The sequence below is a fragment of the Fukomys damarensis genome, unplaced genomic scaffold (assembly GCF_012274545.1).
Source record: "Fukomys damarensis isolate Sample0158 unplaced genomic scaffold, DMR_v1.0_HiC HiC_scaffold_16, whole genome shotgun sequence".
In the NCBI taxonomy this organism is placed as follows: domain Eukaryota; kingdom Metazoa; phylum Chordata; class Mammalia; order Rodentia; family Bathyergidae; genus Fukomys; species Fukomys damarensis.
The window spans coordinates 1,191,354-1,205,006 of record NW_022900928.1 but is presented as its reverse complement, the minus strand read 5'-3'; the positions used below and the strand labels follow the sequence as shown (position 1 = coordinate 1,205,006).

At 36.4% G+C, this 13,653-nt stretch overlaps 1 protein-coding gene across 1 annotated transcript in view; it reads right to left on the bottom strand.

Moving 5' to 3' along the window:
• The window catches only part of Ccdc73 (coiled-coil domain containing 73), a 121,330-nt gene that overhangs the window by 107,005 nt on the left and 672 nt on the right, over nt 1–13,653 (bottom strand). The gene's annotated exons all lie outside the window — the stretch shown is intronic.

The window sequence follows — 13,653 nt, the reverse complement described above, 5'->3', positions numbered from 1 at the left end:
AAAAAAAAAAAAAAAAAAAAAAAAAAAAAAAAGACATTTAAAGTGCTAATTTCCTTAAGGGGTTTGCTATCTTTTTATTTGTGTCTTTTTATTACTAAAGACTACATTATGTGCATCAAAATATTCTTCTATGCTTTATGAGAAGTCAATATTAAAATGTTACCCATTTATTAGCACTGCACTTTAAGTGAATTTAAGCAACCTGGTGTTCTCTTTTTGCCTCACACACTATCTTAAAATTCTGTGTTCAAAATCACTAGCCAAATATCCATAAAATTTGAGAATAGCATCTCTATATGTTTAAAGCAGAAAATCACATTACTTGACAGTTTAATATCAAAACAACTAAACAACAAAAATCAGTGAAATCGGTAAGTTATTTCAGAAGTGTGCTCTGTGGACCAGCATCATCATCAATACCTAAAACTTCTTAGAAATGCAGACTCAGGCCAACCTCAGATCTACTCAACCATGTAAGGCCAGTAATCCCATGTGTTAGCAACCACTAATGTATGGGAACTGTGAACCAAGTTACTATGAACATGTGATATCTACAAGGTCATTTAGATTTAGATCTTGACCAGAAAAAGACTTTTTATGTCCTTAATTTAATTTTTCAATTGTTGATTGAAAGGACAGTAAGCTGCCTCAACAATGTAAATGAGAAACTCACTGACAGCTATCACCAGAGAAAATCGATAAGTACCTACAAACTTACAAATATTTCCAAAATATGAACCAGAGCAAGTGATTAAGAAAATTGTTTCTTCATAGGGTGTACTTTTAAAAATTATCAGAGTTGGGGTATTATGGAAGGAACAAGCAAACATATGAGAGTTGATCTGTCATCTTTAATACACCAACGTTTAGTCCTAGCCCTAGGTGTCCAACTGCTATGGTAGGACACTGCTCCCTGAGCAGGCCACAGGCTTGGGAACCCTGGACTCTCCATTCTGTAAATTGTCCCACACTGCCTGGGAAGACCAAAATACCCACTGCTGATTCAACTGGTCCAGAGGAACTTTGTCCACTTATCCTTTTGCACTGCACACTGTGTTAGCAGTTTCTAATAGTGCATGAGAATGGGTGGAAAAAGTAAAAAACACTTGTCTAAACTCTTCTGCTAATTCATTGAGTAGGATACTTTCTGATACAGATAAAGCATAATTCAAACTGGCTTTGAGAAGAAAAGTAAATGTACTTGTTAGTTTGACTAAAAGGTGTAGAATTAGGTTAGGCATCACATAAGCAATGTGACCAGCACCTAGATTGTTGCTCTTTGCATCTGTCTGTGCTACTTCAAGCCCCAATATCAATTACATTTCAATAGGTTATCAGTCAGTTAGGCTACAAGCAAGACCAGACTATAAGCAAGACCAAGACTACAAGCAACTACTAGAGCTCTACACATTCTTGGTCGCTCCTGCAACAAGGAAAGGAGACTCCGTGTCCTGACAAAAGTCCTAGGGCTCCCTACTTAGACCCACTTGGGTTACATTTCCAGAACTGAACTGATAACTGACCTCAGGGAGTTGATGGAAGCACAATTCCAAAAGCTCAGCCTTCACAACTGGACATGAATCAACCCAGGTTGAGTCTCACAAGCACCTCAGGCCTGAGGAAGTAAACAAGAGGGTTCAGGGAAACACTTGGTACTGATGTTATGAGGAAAGGAAGAGCACATATGTAGGTCAGTAAACCACTGCTTTCCAAAAATCTCCAAATGAGCTAAGACACAAGATTTTAAACTTATGTTTTTCTTCAGATTAAAAGTGAGTACCCTACTAGTAATCTTTAATATTATATATTAAATTAACATTTTTCACCTATCAAATTCACAAAAGCTTTTTAAAAAATTACTTAGAACTAGCAAAGCAATGTGGGAAAAACATTCAAATGGTTCTGATAGAAACAGAAGCAATCTTTTTTTAAAAATTTACAATATCTCAGAGTCATAAACTACACAGATCCACTGACTCTACTCGTAAGAATGTACTCGAAAGAAACAACTCCTAAATTCAGAAAGTTTCCTGTTGACAAATGTTTACCATTAAATACTTATTAGTAAAAATAAAAAATAGAAACAACCTAAGTATGCAGTAATAAAAATTAGTCAATTATCATATCTAATGGAACATATACCTGCCAAGCAAACACTGTACCATTAAGCAACACAATATGGAGCAGAGAGCTGAAGCCCAAATGACATGAGGGAAAGTATCTACATTAAAAAATCAAAACAAACTGAAAATCTAAAAAAGCAATTCAGAGGAAGCAAAGAATAAGTATGAGAACTTTTTCAAATGAAATAGCATTAATATTCATATTAAGAAAATGTCACTCTAAAGGGAAGATTCACAGAAAGAAACAGTTCTTTCAATAATTAACAGAGTGTAAACTTTAAAAACCAACAGAAGAATTGTAAGACAAATGTGAAGAACTCTTAGCTGGGTACAGTGGTATGTACCTATTTTCCCAGCACTTAGGACGATCTCACCTGAGCCCAGGAGTTGGAGGCTGGCATGGGCATTATAGTGAGAGCCTTTCTAAAAAAAAGAGAAAAGGGAGTGAAGGAGAGAAAGGAGGGAGGTAAGGAGGGAGGAAAAGAGGGAGGGAGGGAAAAAAGAAAAACACCAGAAATCTCACAAAAAGCCAAAGAAAGAAAATAAAGGATTACAATATTAGAGAATTAACCCAGAAGTTCCAATAATTGTTCCCTAGAAGTCCCAAGAAAGTGTACAGATAAACTGGAAAATAAATCAATAGTTTTCCAAATCAATTTTTGAAGAACTAAAAACTATGATTTTGTACATTGAAAGAGTCCATCAAGTGCCAGCTCCAGGACATATCATGGCAAAATAACTGCACGAGAAACAACGGAAAGATCCTATAACAGAGGTGGTGAATGCAGAGACCTGTCAGCACAGGAACCACGTTTCTCCAGCAACTGAGCATCAGATAACAGCTGGTTTTTCTAAATTAAAACTTCAGTATTCAGGTTTAATTGCAGAGTTGGTCCTTTCCCATAAATAAATGGGTTGGTATTATAGTTCGAGTACTTGGTCTCTAAAAGTTTCACCATCACTGTCCTATAAGTTTCCAGAAAGTAAAGAATTTGTTCATAGAAAGGATCACAAATTACACTGAAGTTTCCAATATCCCGAATGGAAGCTAGAATAAAGAAACCAAGATTTCCATTTTAAGGGAAAATGATTACCATATTGGAATTTTCCCAGCCATGCCAAATGTGACGATAGAAGGTATTTTCAGCCAAGCAGTATCCAAAACAATTTATGTTCCATGCACTCTTTCTCAGAAAGCTACTTAAGGATTTCTAAGACAGAAGAAGACAGCGGATCCAAGAAATAGAGCATCCTTGTCTTGGTCTCTTCAGAGCACTGTAATAAAATACCACAGTCTTCTTGCTATGTCCTTACATAGGAAGGGATGAAGGAGCTCTCTGGAGTCATTTCTGTAACAGCACTAATCTCATTCATGAGGGCTCTGCAATTGCAACCCAAGGCCCCATATTGGGGGGTTAGGGTACGAATTGTGGTGGGGGGCACAAACATTCAGTCAACAACAATCCTATAGGAGAAAGGAGAGGAACCCGAGGATGGTGAAAGGGGAAGCCGAGATGATATCTCTGCCACAAAGGGAGCAGCTCCCAGATCAGGCTGTAATGGAACAACAGGCTCCCTGGCAGCGACTCCCTCATCACCTTGAAATTAACAGACTCCTGACCATTTTGTAAATCACAAGTAAGATTTTTACTGAAAAGTTACAGGTTGAAATAATGAATACATTAAAAAATAAGCAATGAGAAAAGTAAAACAACCCAAGATGACCAGAGAAAATAACCAGCATAAAATAATGGTTCAGCTATGAATCGCATTCATGTAGCCATAATATAAATACTGATACAATCAAGAGTATGTGGTAATTACACAGGGAGAATGGCTGATATGTGAGGAGGGAAAGGTTAGAACAAAAGATGAAAGAACGCCAAATCATTTTTCATTATAGAAATTTGTTACAGCTGGGTGTGGTGGCACACCTGTAATCCCAGCACTTCGGGCAGCTGAGGCAGGATTGAAATTTTGAGCCCAGCCTAGGCAATTTAGCAATTTAGAAACAACCTGTCTCAAAATTTAAAAAAATAATAATAAAATAAGATCTGGGAATGTAGCTCACTGTGAAGGCTCTGCGTTACTGAAGGTTAGGCTGTTAGTGCAGAGAGACAGGGAGAAAGGAAGGGAGGGAGAAAGGAGAGGGCCAGGGAGAGAGAGAAGGGGGAGGGAAAGGGGGAGAGGGGCGAGGGAGAGACAGATTAGGTACTCTGCAAAACAAAATTAAATAGTCAAGATGAATGCTAAGGATATTATTTGGAGATGTGCAAGTAAACAATCAGCTAATATAAAGTACAGTAATTGGTCTGGAGAGGAGAAAATACCAGGCGAGATTCCTATTTGTAGGTTTTACACAGTCCCTAATCTCTCTGTCTCTCCCTCTCCCTCTAGCCCGCCACTCTCTCTCTCTCCCTCTCTCTCTCCCCCATATGTTTTAAATTGGTTCAGAACACTTAGGGATATATAAAAATAATATTTCTTATATAAAACAGAATTAGATTAGAATATATCAGCAATTTTCACATATGCTGTTTTATAAAGCTTTTGTTTTAATTATATGTAAATACATGTATGTATATAGATCATCATGAGAACTATATTTCTTACTGTGGGTCACTGTCGAAAAAAGTTCTATAATGTTGATATAGACAGCATGATAAGATGAGAATTGTACCAGCCTTGAATTTTTGTGGTGAAATATGATTTTTGGTATGTACTTTTAAAAAGACATTCATTTTTTTAGATTCCTGTAACAGCAACCACAACACATGGGAATTAAAATTTTTTTAAACCTCTAGGTTCCAGCTTCCTCATTTATAAAGCAGGGATAATGATACTTATTTCACAGAGTGGGAGGACTAAGAGAGATAATATATGCAAAATGCTGCCTCATAGAGAGGTTAGAAGCCAGTAAAGTAACACTTGGGCTATGTAGCTCAGTGGTAGAGCACTTCCTAACATGTATGAGGCTCTGGGTTTGAAGCCCAGCACTGTGAAAATGAAGCCAACAGTAAGAATGTTTATATAGGAGCTAGGGATTTAGCTCAGTGGTTCCACCACCTGCCTTGCAGAGGCAAGGTCTGGAGTTTGATCCCCGGTACCCCCCAAAAGAAGAAGAATGTTTATATATATATATATAAAACACATCATTCTTGTCATTTTAAAAAGATACATAATAATTTGAAGTTTCATCTCTATTGTACTCTTAAAAGATCAAAGTATTCTTACATATCAGTACTATTTTTATTATAGGACTTTCCAAAAATACATGTTCTTTCCCTTATTCTGGACCACAATTTGAATAAATTCAAACAATGATTCCATATGGGAAACTAGCCATTAAAAAATATTACACCTTTACTTTAAGATTTGGCTCAAATTGTTACTAATGAGCCCTTATAAGTAACTCACTTACTCATAGTAAATTAAAATAAGTACATTATTTATAATATTCGTAAGTACTGTGTTATATTTACAAAATAGACTACATTTATATATTATTTAAAATATTTTAAAGTAAATGTAATATATTATGAACTGCCTTAGGTACTAGCTTACTATTCACCATATTACTGATTTCATATTTCATATATTACATTTTGTAAAAATGCTTTTTTAAAAAAGAACATAATAAAATTCTTACTTTACCACAATTTGAGAGCTATACAGGCCTTTATATCTTTGAATGCATTTATTAAAAATTACATTTTAAATACTCTACAGTGGAAAGTAAGTTAGTCTATAATCCTGATAGGGGTCAGAGTCATAACACAGAATGGACAAATTACACTGTCATTCTACTTAAATTATTTAAGTTATTTAATTTGACCTGTAGATAGTCTCTTGTCTTCTCATCATGCCTGACTTTTAAGTGGGAGGTCTTCATTCATGACGATCCTTTAATGGAAGCAAAGCTTTCTCCATTTAACCCATGCTGTTATCAATCATGTACAGGGATAAATGAGCCTGTACAATTTTGCCAGTATCACAAATGACACTGTGACCTGAGGCCAACATCTTTATTTGCTTCTCCAGTGATTCACTTCAACAGATATTAACCAATTTTATAATCCATGAAAGGCAAAATTAAAGGACACCATCCATAAAACAGAATAATTCCTATCAGCAACAAAGTGATGTGTGTATTATCTTATAAATTATATGGCCATACAGTGTGGTAATGTAATGAAGTAAAGATGGTAATAATCAAATGCCTAGGGCAAACACTAATATGCATTTAATCACACGGCATGAAGTCATCTGTCACTACAGTTGAATGCCTGTGTACATAAAATACATGAGCCACATTCTTACTGTTATACTATAACAGCATCAATTCACACTATCATTTCACAGAATAACAATCAGTAGGCTTTGACATTGACTAAAACATGCAAAGAATATAAAAACTTGTCACCAATAGCTTCACAAATATAAATACTTGGTTTTTCAGTAATTAAAACATTCCCCCCCAAAATTCTGTTAAAGAACTGTAATTTCCAAGTTTTATTTTCTTGTCTTAAATATCCCATAAATTGGCTTCATAAATTTGCCTTTTATTTTTAGGAATATTCATGATTTGAACCAAATGCCAAATCAGTATTATAAATTATTTCTTTCATAAGTATTAATATAGCATTTAAATGTAAAATATGGATATTTGTCTTAAAAAGTAAAAACTTGATTTGGAAAACTTAGTCACTCAGTATACACAAGCTAGTGTATATGTAGACTGAGAATATTGAGAAAAAATTCTGAAACAATCTAAAAAATATAAAAACATGAATTATCTGATCTAAAGTACACAATTCACTGAGAGAACCTCCTTAACTCCATCTGGACCCTTTGTAATCTAACAGCATTATAAAGATTACATTTCCTAAAGGGTGCTTTAACTAAAAGTGAAAGACATGTCTTCTATGTCCCATATAACATGAAACCAAATTGGGATGGATTATGTTTGCATTTATATTCTATCTTGCATTAGCAACAGTTGCCTTAGCTATTATTTTGTAAGTTCTTGACAACCAAATCTTACTTACTTTTGTATTCTCACACTGCCAAATGTAGTAATTTACAAAAGGCAGGCACTCGATATTTGTTGCACTGAATTTAGTGTTTATTCCATTGGATGAAATAGACCATTCATATCTTTTCAGAAAGGTCAGGCAAGGATGCTTGGCTATAAGTCAAAGAAGGAAACATATGCAACCAATGCTCCCTATAACTAAGACTGACTTTTAGAAAGCGATCACAAAGCTAGAAAAGCCCCCATATAATGAAAAAACAGATTTTTAAAAGAGACAAGGTCATGCTATGTTGCCCAAACTGGTCCTGCACTCATGGGCACAAATGACCCACATGCCTCAGTCTCCCAGGTCACAGGGATGACAGGCACATGTCACCATACCTGACTAAATTTGTGTATTTGTGGGGTATTGGGGATTGAACACATGCTAGGCAGTTGGCCTACCACTTAGCTATACCTCCAGCCCCTAGATTTTTTTCAAATGAGGCTTCCTGTATAGAGATAAGAAAAATAAGAATGACATAATCCACTGTTCTTCTGGCAAAACTCCCAGTGATACAAATTTGAGTTAATGGTCGTTACCCCAAGGTAGTTAAATTTAGAAAAGCAATGAATGTACTCAAGTAAGCACACCCCAGACACCAAGCATGACCTGGAAGATAAACAACAAAAATGTGCCCTAAGCATTCAGAATTCAAAGTCCCAGTGCCCACACCCTACTCATTTCATCTGTTAAGTAAGGATGCTAGATTTAATTATAAGTATCTTGTCTCATTGCAAAAAGTTATAAATACCATAGGAAATTAGCTTAGTGTAAATCTAGCTATAAAATTCTGACTTTATCTATTTATGGAGAAGAGATTTAAGGCCACTGAGGAATTTCAGAAACAAGGGAACTAAATTGAATGGAAGGACAGGAAGGTAGTTGTTACCATATTTCTCCCAAAATAAGACCAGAATTTATATTAATATTTTTCTCCAAAAGAAGCAACATGCTGTATTTTGAAGGAATGTCTTATTTCTTCATATACAACAACCTACATTTACTTGTACAATAATCTACATATATTAATTTATTCATGCAGAAAAGCCTACATTTATTTAAATAGCCTTCTTCTTTTGGAGTGTCATCATAAATTCAAATTCCAAATTCCAGCCTGAATTGCTAGCAACTATTAGAATCATAGACCCCAAATTTTCATGTCCAGCAATAGAGCTCTCCTTAAATGAGCAATTCACATCCATGTAGCCTGCTCCCAGTGCATTGGCAACATAGCTGTCAGTGATTTTATCCCATGAATTCTTCACCCAAGTGACAGACAACCTCTTGAAGGGTAGTCTTCACAGTCCCATTAAATCACATGTTAATTGAAGACTTAAGAGACAGGAATGGCAACAGGCCAGGGATTTAGCTCAGCGGTTCTGCTGCCTGCCTCACAAGCACAAGGTCCCAAGTTCAATCCCTGGTACAAAAAAAAAAAAAAAAAAAAAAAAGAGAGAGAGAGAGAGAGACAGGAATGGCAACAAAAACGATAACAATTAAGAATTATGGTCCACAGAAAAGCAATGAAAAAAGCCAGGCGTGGTGGCACACTCCACTCCTGTAATCCCAGCACTCAGGAGGCTGAGGCAGGAGGATCACTGTGAGTTCGAGACCAGCCTGAGCTCCATGGTGAGTTCCAGGTCAGTCTCAACTACATGGAGAGACCCTGTCTCAAAAAAAAAGAAATGAAAAATTGCAGGCACAAAAATTCAGAAAAGTTTCCCTTTTTCACACAAGTGTATTAAGTATGTCCATTACAACACATGATGTAATGAATGAGGAAGGTTCCTATTGGACACAACTACATCCATTTGTTATTACGGGCACATATTATTCGTGCATTATGTTTGTACGCCAACTGGTCTTTCAGTGTCTAACTTACTTTTCTCTTGTTGCTGAGACAAAATACTCGACATCCCAAGTTAAAGGGGGAAAGGTTTATTTAGCTCACAGTTTATAGAGGTTCCAGTCTATACTCCCTGACTTCAAGGAAGAGTGGCACATGGTAGAGGGGCACTGCAGAGGAGAAACAGTTTATGGTGGGCACAAGATAGCAAAGCAAGAAGGGACAACCATATCTCTTTTTATTCCTTATATCTTAAACAGGCTACTTAGAGCAGGTAGCACTCACACCCTTAATCTTAGTGTCCTTGAGCCTAGCATTGCACCATGAATCAATTCCAGAAAAAGCCCCATCTATGACTGCAAGAGGCTTTGGCTGGGGGGGAGGAAGTTAAACACAAGCCGTAACATTCAGTAATAAGTCTCAAGTTCATCTGCTTACATAGGCATTTACCTCTCATTCAAAGGTATCCACTTGGGTATTTTCAAATACTAAGTTATAAAAATGTATAGTAAAATTTATTTAAGTATTAATGTCATTATTTATATTTAATTATATAGTAACGTCACTGTATAGTTCAATACATTAGTCATGTGCCATAACAGATGTACTAAATGCTAATGATCTTATGAGGCTTATTTTTGGAGTAGGGCTTGTATTCCAAACACTGAATAATCACACTAATGCTTATTTTCTGCTTAGGTCTTATTTGGGGGGGAAATATGTTACAGACACAAACTTTTGTGGGCATCGATGAGCAGTTTTCACAAGGTGAAACGTAGTGAGATACAATATAAGGTAGATTGTAAATTTAAGAGTAATCAAGGGAAGGTAGAAAAAACAGACTAATTGGAGCATCTTACCTCTTGTAGAAAGAAGCCAGTGAAGATAAGAAACTAAATATAAAACATAAATAAATCAAAGAGGTGAGATCTGCGAGTTAGAGGGGAAACACACCAATGGTCACTGAGCCCTAGGGAGAGGGAGTAAGTCTTTCCCTTACAGAGCAAGTGAAGGACGAGGTGAAAGGGCCAAGATACAAAGATGGTTGTGGTTTCAGGGGAACAGAATATAAAATGAAGGGTAAATGTAGCTGGGCCTACTGGTGCACACTTGTAATCCTAATCCCTGCTACTCAGAAGGCAGAGGCAGGAGCATATGAGTTTGAGGCCAGCCTGGGAAATACAGTGAGACCTCACATCAAAGAAAGGGGGCGAGAGAAAGAAATTAAGTGTAAACCTCACTTGTTAAACAAGCTTTAAAATACCAGAATAAGGAGTGCCTTAAGGCCTGAAAATACTTCACATTAGCAAATAAAGGAAATGAAAAAAATATATCCATTCATTTAACAAACATTTATTAAGCTCCTTCTATATTCAAAGTGTAATTCTTCTTAAAAACAGAAACTTGTCCTCAAGAAACTCCCGTAGAAGGGCCGGGGATTTAGCTCAGCGGTTTGGTGGCCTGCCTTACAAGCGCAAAGACTGGAGTTCAATCCCCGGTACCAAAAAGAAGCTCAGGTAGAGAGATACAGATGCACAAAAATAATCATAGTATAATGTGATCATATGCAGTGGTAGAGATTTGAGCCTGGTAGCACAGGTCTGTAATCCCAAAACTCTGAGAGGCAGAGAGGGAGATCTAAAGTTCAAGCCCAGGCTGGGGAATTTAGGAGACTTATGTCTTAAAACAAAATTTTTTTAAAACCTGTGGTCGTAGCTTAGTGCAAAAGCCAAGGGCCTGATCCCCAGTACCAAAATGGGACGTGGGGTGAAAGAGAAAGAGGGAGAAGTAGAGCGGAATATTATGGTAGAACCAGAAAGGGGCTTCTAATCCAGTATAGGAAGATTGGAGACAGCTTGGGAAGGTCAGAATTTCTGGAGAAGGTGATTTCTGGGCTGAGATTTACAATCTTAAGAGTTAAAACATTAGGTAAGAGATCACATTAAGTTAAAACAAGAAAAACTAGGCAAGTGTATCTGAGGAGGAAATGAGCAGAAGTAAAGGCACAGATGGGAAAAATATCACTTCAAATGAGGTTCAGATGAAGCTTCTAGGAATCTAGCTCATGTCTCCCTTTCTACACCAGAGGACTGTCCAGACCATGTGATTAGCACCTAACTGCGCAATGCCGCATTCTCCCACTGCCTCTTCCACATAACTTTGTACCTTATTGTATCAATGTATACACTTAGCTATAAACAATGCTATTTTTCATTAAATGTTTACATGTTTGTGAGAGGTTTATTATGCTCCGTGTGGGAAACAAACCTTGAGAGCATAGCGGACATTTCATCAACATTTTGAAATTACTCTAAATGATATAAAGTTATGAAAAGCATTTTGAGGTTTTTGAAAGAAAGTACACCATTATGGCCCAGTATGTAGCTCAGCAGTACAGTACCTATATGGCAAGCACAAGGTCCAGAGTTTGATCCCCCATCCAAAAAGAAAAAAAGAAAAAAGAAAGAGAGAGAAAGAAAATACACCATTATAAATAGAAATTCTCTGTTTATAGTAAAATCCTTGCTATATTTCTCCTTATTTTAAGAAAAGGAGACCTTTCATATGTGAATTTTAGAAATTTAGAAATATTTAAACTAAACATGAACAGTTTGAGATATGTAAAGAAAGCAGAGAAACGAAAATTCCATATCAAGATGACACTAAACTACTAAAGGTACTGTAAACTCAACTAATCTAAAACAAGAGACCTTTGGATCAAGGACATAAATACTCATTTTGGCCACCTTCTAATAGAGAAAAATTCTTTTTTTTTTTTAGCTTTAATTGAGTTTATTGGTACATTTTAGGGATACAGTACAGTTACATTCATTGTAGGGATCTTGTACCTCTTCATGACAAGTCTTGATTCTCATTTTTTCCCCTTACCTCTGCCCTCCCTTCACCCCCTCCTAAGAAAAATTCTTGAAATATTGCTTAAAACAATTATAATTTTAATTAAACTCAATTTTTTCAACTATAAAACAAGAAAAATTATCAAACACCTTATAAAAGCTGCTTTAACACAATTAAATATTTATTGCTTATTGAAATTAAATTGGAAATAACAATTGAAGCTTTATAAGATGTTAATCGGTCTCAGAGAATTTCATTAAGGCCTTTCTTATTAAGAGTAAAGCTGAAGTGGTCCTGACCTATTTCTGTCAACATAAGTAAATAAAATCATTATAAAAACTATGTGAATAATTTACAATAAAATTATCACCCAAATGTATACACAAATACTCTCAACTATGTACACAGTATAATCATTTCCCAAAATGTATTCAAAGAGACACAAGGTCCACAAGATATGCCTTTTATTTTTTTGAGACAGTGTTTTGCTACATAGTTCAGGTTGGCCTTGAGCTCACTATGTTGCTCAGTCTGGCCTCCAACTCATGGCAATCCTCTTGCCTCAGCCTCCTGAGTGCTGGGATTATAAGTGTGTGCCACCATGCTCAGCAAGTCTTTAAAAACAGGTTTCACAATCAAATAAACCTGGGAAATAGTGCATACTAACTGCGCAGCCCAGAGAAAATGTGAACCAGTTTAACTCATACTTCCCAAGTTTATTTAACTATGAAACATTTTTTCCGTAATTCATAAGGCAAATATTCCAGAAAATGTGTACCCTAAAGAACACATTTTGGAAAAACTTAATCTACAAAATTGTTCAGTGTTCTTATTTCACTAGTGGCATAGCCTAATTTAAATATGAAGCATAATTTCCTCATAAGAAACCCCGTTTTCATTCAACTCTTACCAAGACCAACAGAAGAACATTATCTGTCAACAAAGATATGTATTACATTAACTGCTTCATTCAGCTACAACCCTTCAGTTTCCCAAACTGTGTTCCATTATTAAGTTCTACACATACATGGTAAAACTACACATACATGGTAGAAACTACACATACACATACATAAAAACTACACATACACATACATAAAACTACACATACATGGTAGAACTATAGACTTTTTTGAACTATAGACTGTGATTCATTCATGAGTCAAAAAATGGATCTTAACCAGAATTTTTTAGAAAGGCTAGGCTAGAAAATAGAAAAGTACCTTGATCAAAGGTAAACACTGCCTCGTGTACCTTATTTCAGATATATATCTATACTGGTCTCTGGGTAAAATGTCTTATTTTGGTGCTAAGAGTGAGCCCAGTTGTTTCCATGCTGATCAAGTGCTCTAACAATGAGCTGTATTCCAACCCTTTTTTTTTTTTTTTTTTTTTTTTTTTGGTACCAGGAATCGAACTCAGGGACTCTGAGCTACATTCCCGGCCCTAGACAGCATTTTCGTTTGTGTTTGTTTTTGTTTTTGTTACAGGGGATTGAACTCGGGACCTAAATCACCGGCACCCAAAATGTATTTTTAACGTGAGCTTTAATCCTCTGCAGCCACGGGAACCTTTGTAATGAAAGGATCCGTCGGGACTGGGGATCCTTGGACCTGCCATTTCACACGCTGTGCCGTGGGGCCCGGGCCCCTGCCAGCGGACCCCACTGAGCACCCCTACTTGCTGGTCATGCGGGTCCCTTCCCACCGTCCCCTCCCGTGGTACGAGGAGAAGATCAGGGACTGGCGCA